Raw genomic sequence first — 12,223 nt, 5'->3', positions numbered from 1 at the left:
TGCAGAACGACTGATACATGTTTGATAGTAGTAGTAGACACCCTCACACATAAGGATGGCTCTGCTGCAGAAAGACTGATACATGTTTGATAGTGGTAGTAGACACACTCACACACAAGGATGGCTCTGTTGCAGAAAGACTGATACATGTTTGATAGTGGTAGTAGACACCCTCACACATAAGGATGGCTCTGTTGCAGAAAGACTGATACATGTTTGATAGTGGTAGTAGACACCCTCACACATAAGGATGGCTCTGTTGCAGAAAGACTGATACATGTTTGATAGTGGTAGTAGACACACTCACACATAAGGATGGCTCTGTTGCAGAAAGACTGATACATGTTTGATAGTGGTAGTAGACACACTCACACATAAGGATGGCTCTGTTGCAGAAAGACTGATACATGTTTGATAGTGGTAGTAGACACCCTCACACATAAGGATGGCTCTGTTGCAGAAAGACTGATACATGTTTGATAGTGGTAGTAGACACACTCACACATAAGGATGGCTCTGTTGCAGAAAGACTGATACATGTTTGATAGTGGTAGTAGACACCCTCACACATAAGGATGGCTCTGTTGCAGAAAGACTGATACATGTTTGATAGTGGTAGTAGACACACTCACACATAAGGATGGCTCTGTTGCAGAAAGACTGATACATGTTTGATAGTGGTAGTAGACACCCTCACACATAAGTATGGCTCTGTTGCAGAACGACTGATACATGTTTGATAGTGGTAGTAGACACCCTCACACATAAGGACGGCTCTGTTGCAGAACGACTGATACATGTTTGATAGTGGTAGTAGACACCCTCACACATAAGGATGGCTCTGTTGCAGAAAGACTGATACATGTTTGATAGTGGTAGTAGACACCCTCACACATAAGGATGGCTCTGTTGCAGAAAGACTGATACATGTTTGATAGTGGTAGTAGACACCCTCACACAATAAGGATGGCTCTGTTGCAGAAAGACTGATACATGTTTGATAGTGGTAGTAGACACCCTCACACAATAAGGATGGCTCTGTTGCAGAAAGACTGATACATGTCTGATAGTGGTAGTAGACACCCTCACACATAAGGACGGCTCTGTTGCAGAAAGACTGATACATGTTTGATAGTGGTAGTAGACACCCTCACACAATAAGGATGGCTCTGTTGCAGAAAGACTGATACATGTTTGATAGTGGTAGTAGACACCCTCACACATAAGGATGGCTCTGTTGCAGAAAGACTGATACATGTCTGATAGTAGTAGTAGACACCCTCACACATAAGGATGGCTCTGTTGCAGAAAGACTGATACATGTTTGATAGTAGTAGTAGACACCCTCACACATAAGGATGGCTCTGTTGCAGAAAGACTGATACATGTTTGATAGTGGTAGTAGACACCCTCACACATAAGGATGGCTCTGTTGCAGAAAGACTGATACATGTTTGATAGTGGTAGTAGACACCCTCACACAATAAGGATGGCTCTGTTGTGGAAAGACTGATACATGTTTGATAGTGGTAGTAGACACCCTCACACATAAGGATGGCTCTGTTGCAGAAAGACTGATACATGTTTGATAGTAGTAGTAGACACCCTCACACATAAGGATGGCTCTGTTGCAGAAAGACTGATACATGTTTGATAGTGGTAGTAGACACACTCACACATAAGGATGGCTCTGTTGCAGAAAGACTGATACATGTTTGATAGTGGTAGTAGACACACTCACACATAAGGATGGCTCTGTTGCAGAAAGACTGATACATGTTTGATAGTGGTAGTAGACACACTCACACATAAGGATGGCTCTGTTGCAGAAAGACTGATACATGTTTGATAGTGGTAGTAGACACACTCACACAATAAGGATGGCTCTGTTGCAGAAAGACTGATACATGTTTGATAGTGGTAGTAGACACACTCACACATAAGGATGGCTCTGCTGCAGAAAGACTGATACATGTTTGATAGTGGTAGTAGACACCCTCACACATAAGGATGGCTCTGTTGCAGAAAGACTGATACATGTTTGATAGTGGTAGTAGACACCCTCACACATAAGGATGGCTCTGTTGCAGAAAGACTGATACATGTTTGATAGTGGTAGTAGACACCCTCACACATAAGGATGGCTCTGTTGCAGAAAGACTGATACATGTTTGATAGTGGTAGTAGACACCCTCACACATAAGGATGGCTCTGTTGCAGAACGACTGATACATGTTTGATAGTGGTAGTAGACACCCTCACACATAAGGATGGCTCTGTTGCAGAAAGACTGATACATGTTTGATAGTGGTAGTAGACACCCTCACACATAAGGATGGCTCTGTTGCAGAAATACTGATACATGTTTGATAGTGGTAGTAGACACCCTCACACATAAGGATGGCTCTGTTGCAGAAAGACTGATACATGTCTGATAGTAGTAGTAGACACCCTCACACATAAGGATGGCTCTGTTGCAGAAATACTGATACATGTTTGATAGTGGTAGTAGACACCCTCACACATAAAGATGGATCTGTTGCAGAAAGACTGATACATGTTTGATAGTAGTAGTAGACACCCTCACACATAAGGATGTCTCTGTTGCAGAAAGACTGATACATGTCTGATAGTAGTAGTAGACACCCTCACACATAAAGATGGATCTGTTGCAGAAAGACTGATACATGTTTGATAGTAGTAGTAGACACCCTCACACATAAAGATGGATCTGTTGCAGAAAGACTGATACATGTTTGATAGTAGTAGTAGACACCCTCACACATAAGGATGTCTCTGTTGCAGAAAGACTGATACATGTTTGATAGTGGTAGTAGACACCCTCACACATAAGGATGTCTCTGTTGCAGAAAGACTGATACATGTTTGATAGTGGTAGTAGACACCCTCACACACAAGGATGTCTCTGTTGCAGAAAGACTGATACATGTTTGATAGTGGTAGTAGACACCCTCACACATAAGGATGGCTCTGTTGCAGAAAGACTGATACATGTTTGATAGTGTCTTGATGCTGTATTGTTTGTCCTTCATGTTCTAATACTTTAATGTTACCCCTTCCTTGTGTTTTTTGTAATAAATAATAATATATTTAAAAAAATATATATATTTTTAAACTTTTGACTTCAACTGTATGTCTACTCACGTCAGTGCAGTGGTGTCACCCTTGCTGTAACAGTGCAGTGGTGTCACCCTTGCTGTATCATACTCTGTTACAGTTGTTAACTGAAGTACAGTTTGGTCGGAATTTCAGTAATCTTACTCTTTTGGTTGAAGTAGCGGAGGGATAGATGAAGAGGAAACACTGTAGGAAGGTTGGACACAGGGATCAAACCCCGGCCTCTGGGGGTCAACATGTGTTACCAGTAAGAGTGTGAATGTTTAAACATTAAAACATTTTAACTAAATTGGGATCATTTAAGTTAAGAAAATTCAGGACATACAAAAAAATTCAAAATAATCTCTAACCAATTAAATACATTTTTCACAAAACCTATTACTTTCTGTGTTATAGCCAATAGGCTATAAAGGCCTTGGAAAGTTGTGTAATTCAAATGAAACCAGAGAGGAAGAGGCGGGCTTTAGGCTGCTTGGTGAATTTGCAAGGCGTGCAAGACAAGAACTGCGAGATGCAGATTACCAACACATATGAGCACGTTTCTGACTGTCCCTCTCCTCTCCCTCCCGCTGGCCTGCTCTGTCTCTTTGCTAATAATGCAAGTGTGTGTTCAGTCTTCGGTCTGTTGCACGTAGAATGTCCTAGTCTATTCATGGCACCGATGTCGGCGGGATAGAGAGGATCTTTGGGCCAGTCTAGCGAACACGGGGTAGCCTACTCTTCATTTTTGCCTCATAATATGAAATTACACTACATTACCGGTAGTCTTTATTGCCCTCCAAACAATCCATGATAATCGGAAATTTCAATAACCATTTCTCTACGGCTGGCCATGCTTTCCTCCTGGCTACCTCACCGTACCAATCCCACCGTACCTTCTCCGCTGTGCAATCCGGTTTCTGAGCTGGTCACGGGTGCACCTCAGCCAATCTCAAGGTACTAAACAATATCATAACCGCCATCGATAAAAGATAGTACTGTGCAGCCGTCTTCATTGACCTAGCCAAGGCTTTCGACTCTGTCAATCACCGTATTCTTATCGGCAGACTCAATAGCCTTGGTTTCTCAAATGACTGGCTCGCCTGGTTCACCAACTACTTCGCAGACAGAGTTCAGTGTGTCAAATCGGAGGGCCTGTTGTCTGGACCTCTGGCAGTCTCTATGGGGGTACCACAGGGTTCAATTACCCGCCCGCCCAACTAGCATTACTTACCTGGATGGTTCTGACCTAGAATATGTGGACAACTACAAACACCTAGGTGTCTGGCTAGACTGTAAACTCTCCTTCCAGACACATATTAAACATCTCCAATCCAAAATCAAATCTTGAATCGGCTTTCTATTTCGCAACAAAGCCTCCTTCACTCACGCCATCAAACTTACCCTATTAAAACTGACTATCCTACCGATCCTCGACTTCGGCGATGTCATCTACAAAATAGCTTCCGATACTCTACTCAGCAAACTGGATGCAGTCTATCACAGTGCCATCCGTTTTGTTACCAAAGCCCCTTATACCACCCACCAATGCGACCTGTATACTCTAGTCGGCTGGCCCTCACTACAAATTCGTCACCAGAATATGTAGTGGTCATCTATAAGTCATCATCTATAAGTCTATGCTGGGTAAAGCTCCGCCTTATCTCAGCTCACTGGCCACGATAACAACACCCACCCGTAGCACGCGCTCCAACAGGTATATCTCACTGTTCATCCCCAAAGCCAACACCTACCTTTGACCGCCTATCCTTCCAGTTCTCTGCTGCCAGTGACTGGAAAGAGTTGCAAAAATCTCTGAAGCTGGAGACTTATAATTCCCTCGCTAACTTTAAACATCAGCTATCTGAGCAGCTAACCGATTGCTGCAACTGTACATAGTCCATCTGTAAATGCCACCCAATCTACCTACCTCATCCCCATATTGATTTATTTCCTTTTCTGCTCTTTTGCACACCAGTATCTCTACTTGCACATCATCATCTGCTCATTTATCACTCCAGTGTTAATCTGCTAAATTGTAATTACTTCGCTACTATGGCCTATTTATTACCTACCTCCTCACGCCATTTGCACACACTGTATATAGACTTAATTTTTTTCTATTGTGTTATTGACTGTACGCTTGTTTATTCCATGTGTAACTCTGTGTTGTTGTTTGTGTCGCACTGCTTTGCTTTATCTTGGCCAAGTCGCAGTTGTAAATGAGAACTTGTTCTCAACTAGCCTACCTGGTTAAATAAAGGTGTTCTCAACTAGCTTACCTGGTTAAATAAAGGTGTTCTCAACTAGCCTACCTGGTTAAATAAAGGTGTTCTCAACTAGCCTACCTGGTTAAATAAAGGTGTTCTCAACTAGCCTACCTGGTTAAATAAAGGTGTTCTCAACTAGCCTACCTGGTTAAATAAAGGTGTTCTCAACTGGCCTACCTGGTTAAATAAAGGTGTTCTCAACTAGCCTACCTGGTTAAATAAAGGTGTTCTCAACTAGCCTACCTGGTTAAATAAAGGTGTTCTCAACTGGCCTACCTGGTTAAATAAAGGTGTTCTCAACTAGCCTACCTGGTTAAATAAAGGTGTTCTCAACTAGCCTACCTGGTTAAATAAAGGTGTTCTCAACTGGCCTACCTGGTTAAATAAAGGTGTTCTCAACTAGCCTACCTGGTTAAATAAAGGTGTTCTCAACTAGCCTACCTGGTTAAATAAAGGTTACATTTAAAAAATAAAAATGGATGACCCTTTTCAGACATTTTGGAATGTGGCCCCTTGAAAGCGACTCGGCTACGGCATATCTGTTTGCCTGTCTGTTAGGGTAGGCTACACTACGGAACATTCTCTGGAGATATGAATGGGCATTTTACATGTCAGTAAAGGAATGAGGTTTCTGAAGCGGGACAAACAATCATCACTAGACGACCAGCACTGCCAATCAAATAATCTTGAGCTGCTGCTCGCAGATTGTCTCCCTGCTGTCTGGGCAGAGACCAATCTCTCCTAAAAAAAGTACTTGAAAGTTAGTTAAATACCGGAATTTACCATGACATTTAGTAGAAATAAAACTCAGCTAGCTACCATACCATAAAATACGTAATAAAAAGCAACACAACAGCACATCAATCAGCGACGTTTATTGTTGTCAGAGAAACAATGCAGAACATTTAATGCCAGAGCAGAATTCTATTGTGACTAGTTTTTTTGTCCAGGGCCATAACTTGGGTTTGAGTTTTAGTGAGGTCCGGAAGGGGGGGTGTCTATAAGCAACTATTTACCAGTTATGCACTCATTCTCCGAGCGTCGTTTTTTGTTTGCTTGGGAGATATCTGTAGACACGGCAGGAGTCGCCAGATGGTTTTAAAATTGCCTTTTGTCTGGCATCTCGCAAACACACTGTCAGCAGCATCTCAAGTTGACTACTGAGCCGACTGTGAGCTGGGGTAATTCCTTTCTCACGCCCTTGGCCACTACCATGAGACCACAAGAGAGGTGCATTTGCTGCTTAAAAGGCAAATCCGGGAGGCTAATTCAGGGGACACAGGTGAACATAATGAACAAACCACTGTTTACGATTCCACTCATTCGCAGAGGTAGACGCGATTAGAACTCAGTCAGATTGAGAATATAAGCATTCTGAGCTTTGATCAACGCTGGGAGAAATGTTTACCAGCAATTTATTTTATTTTTGTACAAAACATATATTTTTATATATTATTATTTATTTTTTCAAATTATACAACATTACAGAGGTCCGGAACTCGGTGTGCTCATATTTAGTTACTGCCATGACCGCCATGGCTATGGCATAGGCTGCTGCCATATCTTTATCTTACTTCATTGTTAAATTACTCCAGACCTGATCACAGGGATGGCCAACTCAGGATAACCCTTCAGTCTCCACTGAGTTAAGTAGGTCTGTATATAGATTTTTTTTGCACCTTACTTGTTGAATGATCTCCAGAGCTCTCAAAGGTTGGATGACTCCGTGCCACTAAGACAGTTCAGACAGCTGATTGATAATGTCACACCCTGACCATAGTTTGCTTTGTATGTTTCTATGTTTGTTTGGTCAGGGTGTGATCTGAGTGGGCATTCTATGTTGTGTGTCTAGTTTGTCTGTTTCTGTGTTTGGCCTGATATGGTTCTCAATCAGAGGCAGGTGTTAGTCATTGTCTCTGATTGGGAACCATATTTAGGTAGCCTGGGTTTCATGTGTGTTTGTGGGTGATTGTTCTTGTCTTTGTGTTTTGCACCAGATAGGGCTGTTTTGAGTTCTCACGTTTATTGTTTTCGTTAGTTTATTCATGTATAGTGTCTTCATTAAAGAAACATGAATAACCACCATGCTGCGTTTTGGTCCTCCTCTCCTTCACCACAAGAGAGCCGTTACAGAATCACCCACCACAACAGGACCAAGCGGCGTGGTAACGGGCAGCAGCAGGAGAAGCAACAGATGCAGCAGCAACAGGAGCAGCAGCAGCAGCAGTGGGAGAGTGTTACGGATACAGTTATCCTGTGTGTGTGTGTATCCTGTGTGTGTGTGTTTCTTTTCTCTCCTTCTCCCCTCACAGGTGAAAATCATCACTCCCCAATCAGTCAACAATCAATCATCAATCAGAAGACACACCTCCTCCTATTTCCTACCCTATCACAGTTCCTTCCCCATGGTTTAAAAACCCCATCATTTGTTTGCTCTAGAGCTCAATCTCTCTGTAAATGCCATGTCTGTAGGTCTCTGTGTTTCACTCTCGCTTTGTCTTAACCTCTCTTTTGTTTGAGCACCTCCATAGCACTTTGTCATCACCTGTGAGTATTGTTTTTGGTTATGGTGTTTGTTTGTTGCTGGTGGGAAAAGGGGGAAACCAAGACAAGTCGCCTATGGGCATACACTACCCGTAGGTGAACTTTGTTAAATACATTAGTTAGAACTGGGCGGACCACCCACTGTATTTTTGGTTAGTTAGTTAGCTGTTGTTAAAGTAGGCTAGTCTAGCTTAGGGGTGTTTTTGTATATTTATTGTTTCTTTCCTTGGGTCCAGCTCAGCCCCTTTTCCTGCTCCCCCCTCCATTTCCGTGTGTTTATAAATAAACCTGGAGTTTGACGGTAGATTTCTGTTGTCGTGGTTATTTCGTTCACACTTTTACTTTGTCACAATAATAATTTGCATGAGTTATGTTACGGGTCTCATTACCATCCCTCCTAGACTGTCGGGCCAAAAGGGATTCGTAACATAAGTGGGGGCTCATCCGGGATCTGTCATAACTGACACCCATGCCGCTCATGTAGATTGTTGTAGTGGTATAATTCAGTGTTCAGCGTCATAGCTGAAGCAGCATTAGTGTTTGCTATTTTCTTTGGCACTTGTGAAGTAGTGTAAAATGACTACTTTTGATTTGAAATCCTTTTTGGATAACCCTTCGTGGGAGGTTTTTGACAAATGTCGTAGAGTTGATTTAATGACCTTGGCTGACCATTATTCAGTATCGATTCCGCAGAGTTTAGTTAAGGCGGAGGTTAAACAGCTAGTATTAAATGTATTGTTGGAAGAGCAGGTGCTTGTGTTACTGCTGCCTGAGTCTACTACCCCTGTAGGGGATGTTGCTGCTCCTGTAAGCCCATTGGTGTCTGATAATGAGGGAGAGGCTAAAACACCAGCCACATTGTCCCGTTTTGATCCACTCTCCCCACTGTCAAATGGTGATGCCAGGAGGGATGTCCGTTTAGCACAGTTCCAACTGGAGGTGGAAGAGAGAGCCCAAATTAGGCGAGAGACTCTCCAGTTGGAGATGTGTAAAATTGAGGCAGAAAAAGAACGAGAACAACGGCATTTGGAGATGTGTAAAATTGAGGCAGACAGAGAACAAAGGCAGTTGGAGTTCAAAATGCGCCAGATGGAACTGGAGGCAGAGACAGCAAGGCTAGCCTTCGTTCCTACTGTGCCTGTTTGTGAGCCGTCCTCACCTGCTGTGTCCTCAAACACGTTTGACATTAGTAGGCAGATTGCCTTAGTACCTTTGTTCAGAGAGTCAGAGGTTGACTCCTATTTTTGTGTATTTGAGCGTATAGCCGTAGCATTGAAATGGCCTGAAGAGGTATGGTATCTATTACTTCAGTGTAAATTAACTGGTAAAGCCCAAGAGGTTTTGTCAGCGCTACCTCTAGAGGACAGTTTGAATTATGAAGTGGTCAAAGCTACTGTTCTTCGTGCCTATGAGCTTGTGCCTGAGGCATACCGACAGAGATTTAGGTCTCATAGAAAGTCTTCTAGTAAGACTTATGTGGAATTTGCTAGAGACAAGGGAAATCTGTTTGATAAATGGCATGCTGCTAGTAAGGTAACTGATTTCAACTCTCTCCGGGAGTTAATCTTGTTGGAAGAGTTTAAAAATTGCTTACCCGAACGCATTGTAGTTTACCTAAATGAACAGAAAGTATCCTCCCTGGCAGAAGCGTCTGTGTTGGCAGACGAGTTTGTGTTGACGCACAAGAGTGTGTTTTCGGCTCAAACTGAGAGTAGAGCCACTGAGTTTCCTACCTTTAGCCCTAGTCGGCCAGCAGTAGTATATCAAGCATGCCAGAAGAATGAGCGTCCCTGTTTCTATTGTCATAAAGTAGGACATATGATTAATGATTGCTTCCTGCTTAAACGCAAACAAGGGATGCCTCTTCGTGCCAAGGCACCAACAGGTGTTGCTCTAATTCGTACGGTTGTGAGGTCTGCAACAAAACAGGTGCCTCAGGGTAACTGCAGTTTGAAAGTCTCAGTCCCCGACCGCAGTTATGAACCATTCATTTTCGAGGGGTTTGTGTCCCTAACGAATGACGAAGTGTCTCAGCGTCCGGTTAAAATCCTTAGAGATACTGGTGCGGCGCAGTCGTTTATATTGTCTGATGTATTGCCCTTATCTGACGATACATACTGTGGTTCCAGTGTGTTAGTGCAGGGTATTGAAATGGGTTTTGTCCCAGTGCCATTGCACTTTGTGAAAGTACACTCTGAGTTAATCAGTGGAATATTCAGAGTGGGGGTACGTCCTATGTTGCCAGTGAAAGGTGTGACCTTTATAATGGGTAACGATATTGCCGGAGGAAAGGTAGTACCCGTATTGGAAGTATTGGATAAAAGTGACCACTCTCTCTCGAATGAGCTGGCACAGAGTTATCCACATGTGTTCCCCGCTTGTGCTGTCACTCGTGCTCAGGCACTACAAGAGGGTGACGTGATAGATTTGTCGAACACTGTTCTGTTCAAAGAGGTTGATCAAGAAGATGGATTGTGTGATACCTCTGAGAAGCTGATCACCTCTGACAAACAGCCCAGGAAAGAATCAAAGAACGTTGAACTTATTGCTGAGGCAATACAGTTACCAGTCACTCGTGAGCAGCTGATTGCTAACCAAAAGGTTGACAACAAGCTTGCTAAATGTTTTTCTAGTGTTGTCTCATTGGAAGATGTGAAGAAGAAGAATGTGGCTTACTTCATTGATGGTAATCTCCTCATGCGTAAATGGAAATCCCATGTTGACGCGGATGGAGATTGGAATGCTGTTTACCAAATAGTGATTCCTACAGCCTTTCGACAAAATGTGTTATCCCTTGCTCATGATCACCAGTGGTCTGGTCATTTAGGAATCACAAAAACTTATGATCGGATCCGTCGACATTTCTTTTGGCCGGGTTTAAAACAAGATGTGGGTCAGTTCTGTCGGACATGCCACACATGTCAGATAACAGGAAAACCAAATCAGGTTATTCCTCCCGCTCCTCTTTGTCCCATACCTGTCATAGGTGAACCATTCGAGCATGTGGTGGTTGATTGTGTCGGACCGTTACCGAAGACAAAATCGGGTAACCAGTTTTTGTAAACGATAATGTGTATGGCTACAAGATACCCCGAGGCCATTCCTCTGCGAAGGATTACAGCCCTGGTAGTGAGTAAAGCCTTAATAAAATTCTTCACGACATTCGGGTTACCTAAGGTGGTACAAAGCGATCAAGGTACCAATTTCCTATCCAAGCTCTTCAAGCAGGTGTTAAAATCCTTGTCAATTACGCACCATGTGTCAAGCGCCTATCACCCAGAGTCTCAAGGTGCGCTTGAAAGATGGCATCAGACACTGAAGTCTATGCTACGTAAATATTGTTTGGAATCTGAGAAAGATTGGGATGAGGGAGTTCCTCTAGTTTTGTTTGCTGCTCGTGAAACTGTGCAGGAGTCCCTAGGTTTCAGCCCGGCTGAAATAGTGTTTGGTCATACAGTGAGAGGACCAATGAAAGTCCTTAAAGAACAGTTCTTGTCCCAAGAGTTGTGTACAGGAGACGAGAATGTGTTGGACTACGTTAGTCGCTTTCGTGAGCGCCTACACCAAGCTTGTGCTCTCGCAAAGGAAGCTCTGTCTTCCTCACAGAGGAGCATGAAAAGACACTATGATAAAGAGGCTGTTTCTCGTCCACTACAGCCAGGTGACCAAGTACTGGTGTTATTACCTGTTCCAGGATCTTCACTGTCAGCTCGTTTCTCTGGTCCTTATTTAATTGAAAAGAAAATAAGTGAAACTGACTATGTGCTTCAAACTCCTGATAGACAACGCCAATCTCGTGTGTGTCACATTAACATGTTGAAAGCTTACCACACCCGACCCATCACACAGTTAGAGAGTTCAAAAACAGAGGAAGGTACTGCTGTCTCCTCTGCTACTACTGCTATGATAGTGGACTGTCATATTGATGATGTTGATGGCTTGGAGTTGCGCAATACTCAACAGCAGTGTGTTAGATTGCCCAACTCAGAAATGCTGCTGTCTATCCAGTCAGGTCTGGTTCATTTAACGGATGGACAGGCCAATGATATTGTGAGGCTACTACACAGTTTTCCATGTCTCTTTAATGACCTTCCTACTCGCACCAATGTGTTGGAACATGACATTAATGTTGGAAATGCTACACCTATCAAGCAACACCCATTTCGTATCAACGCTTCCAAGAGGAAGATAATGAGGGATGAGGTGAGATATTTGTTGGAGAATGACCTGGCTAAGCCAAGTTCAAGCCCTTGGAGTTCTCCTTGCATTCTAGTTCCTAAACCTGATGGTAC

Source organism: Oncorhynchus tshawytscha, linkage group LG11, assembly GCF_018296145.1.
Source record: "Oncorhynchus tshawytscha isolate Ot180627B linkage group LG11, Otsh_v2.0, whole genome shotgun sequence".
Classification (NCBI taxonomy): domain Eukaryota; kingdom Metazoa; phylum Chordata; class Actinopteri; order Salmoniformes; family Salmonidae; genus Oncorhynchus; species Oncorhynchus tshawytscha.
The sequence above is the reverse complement of the archived record's forward strand: the minus strand, read 5'-3'. Positions refer to the sequence as shown.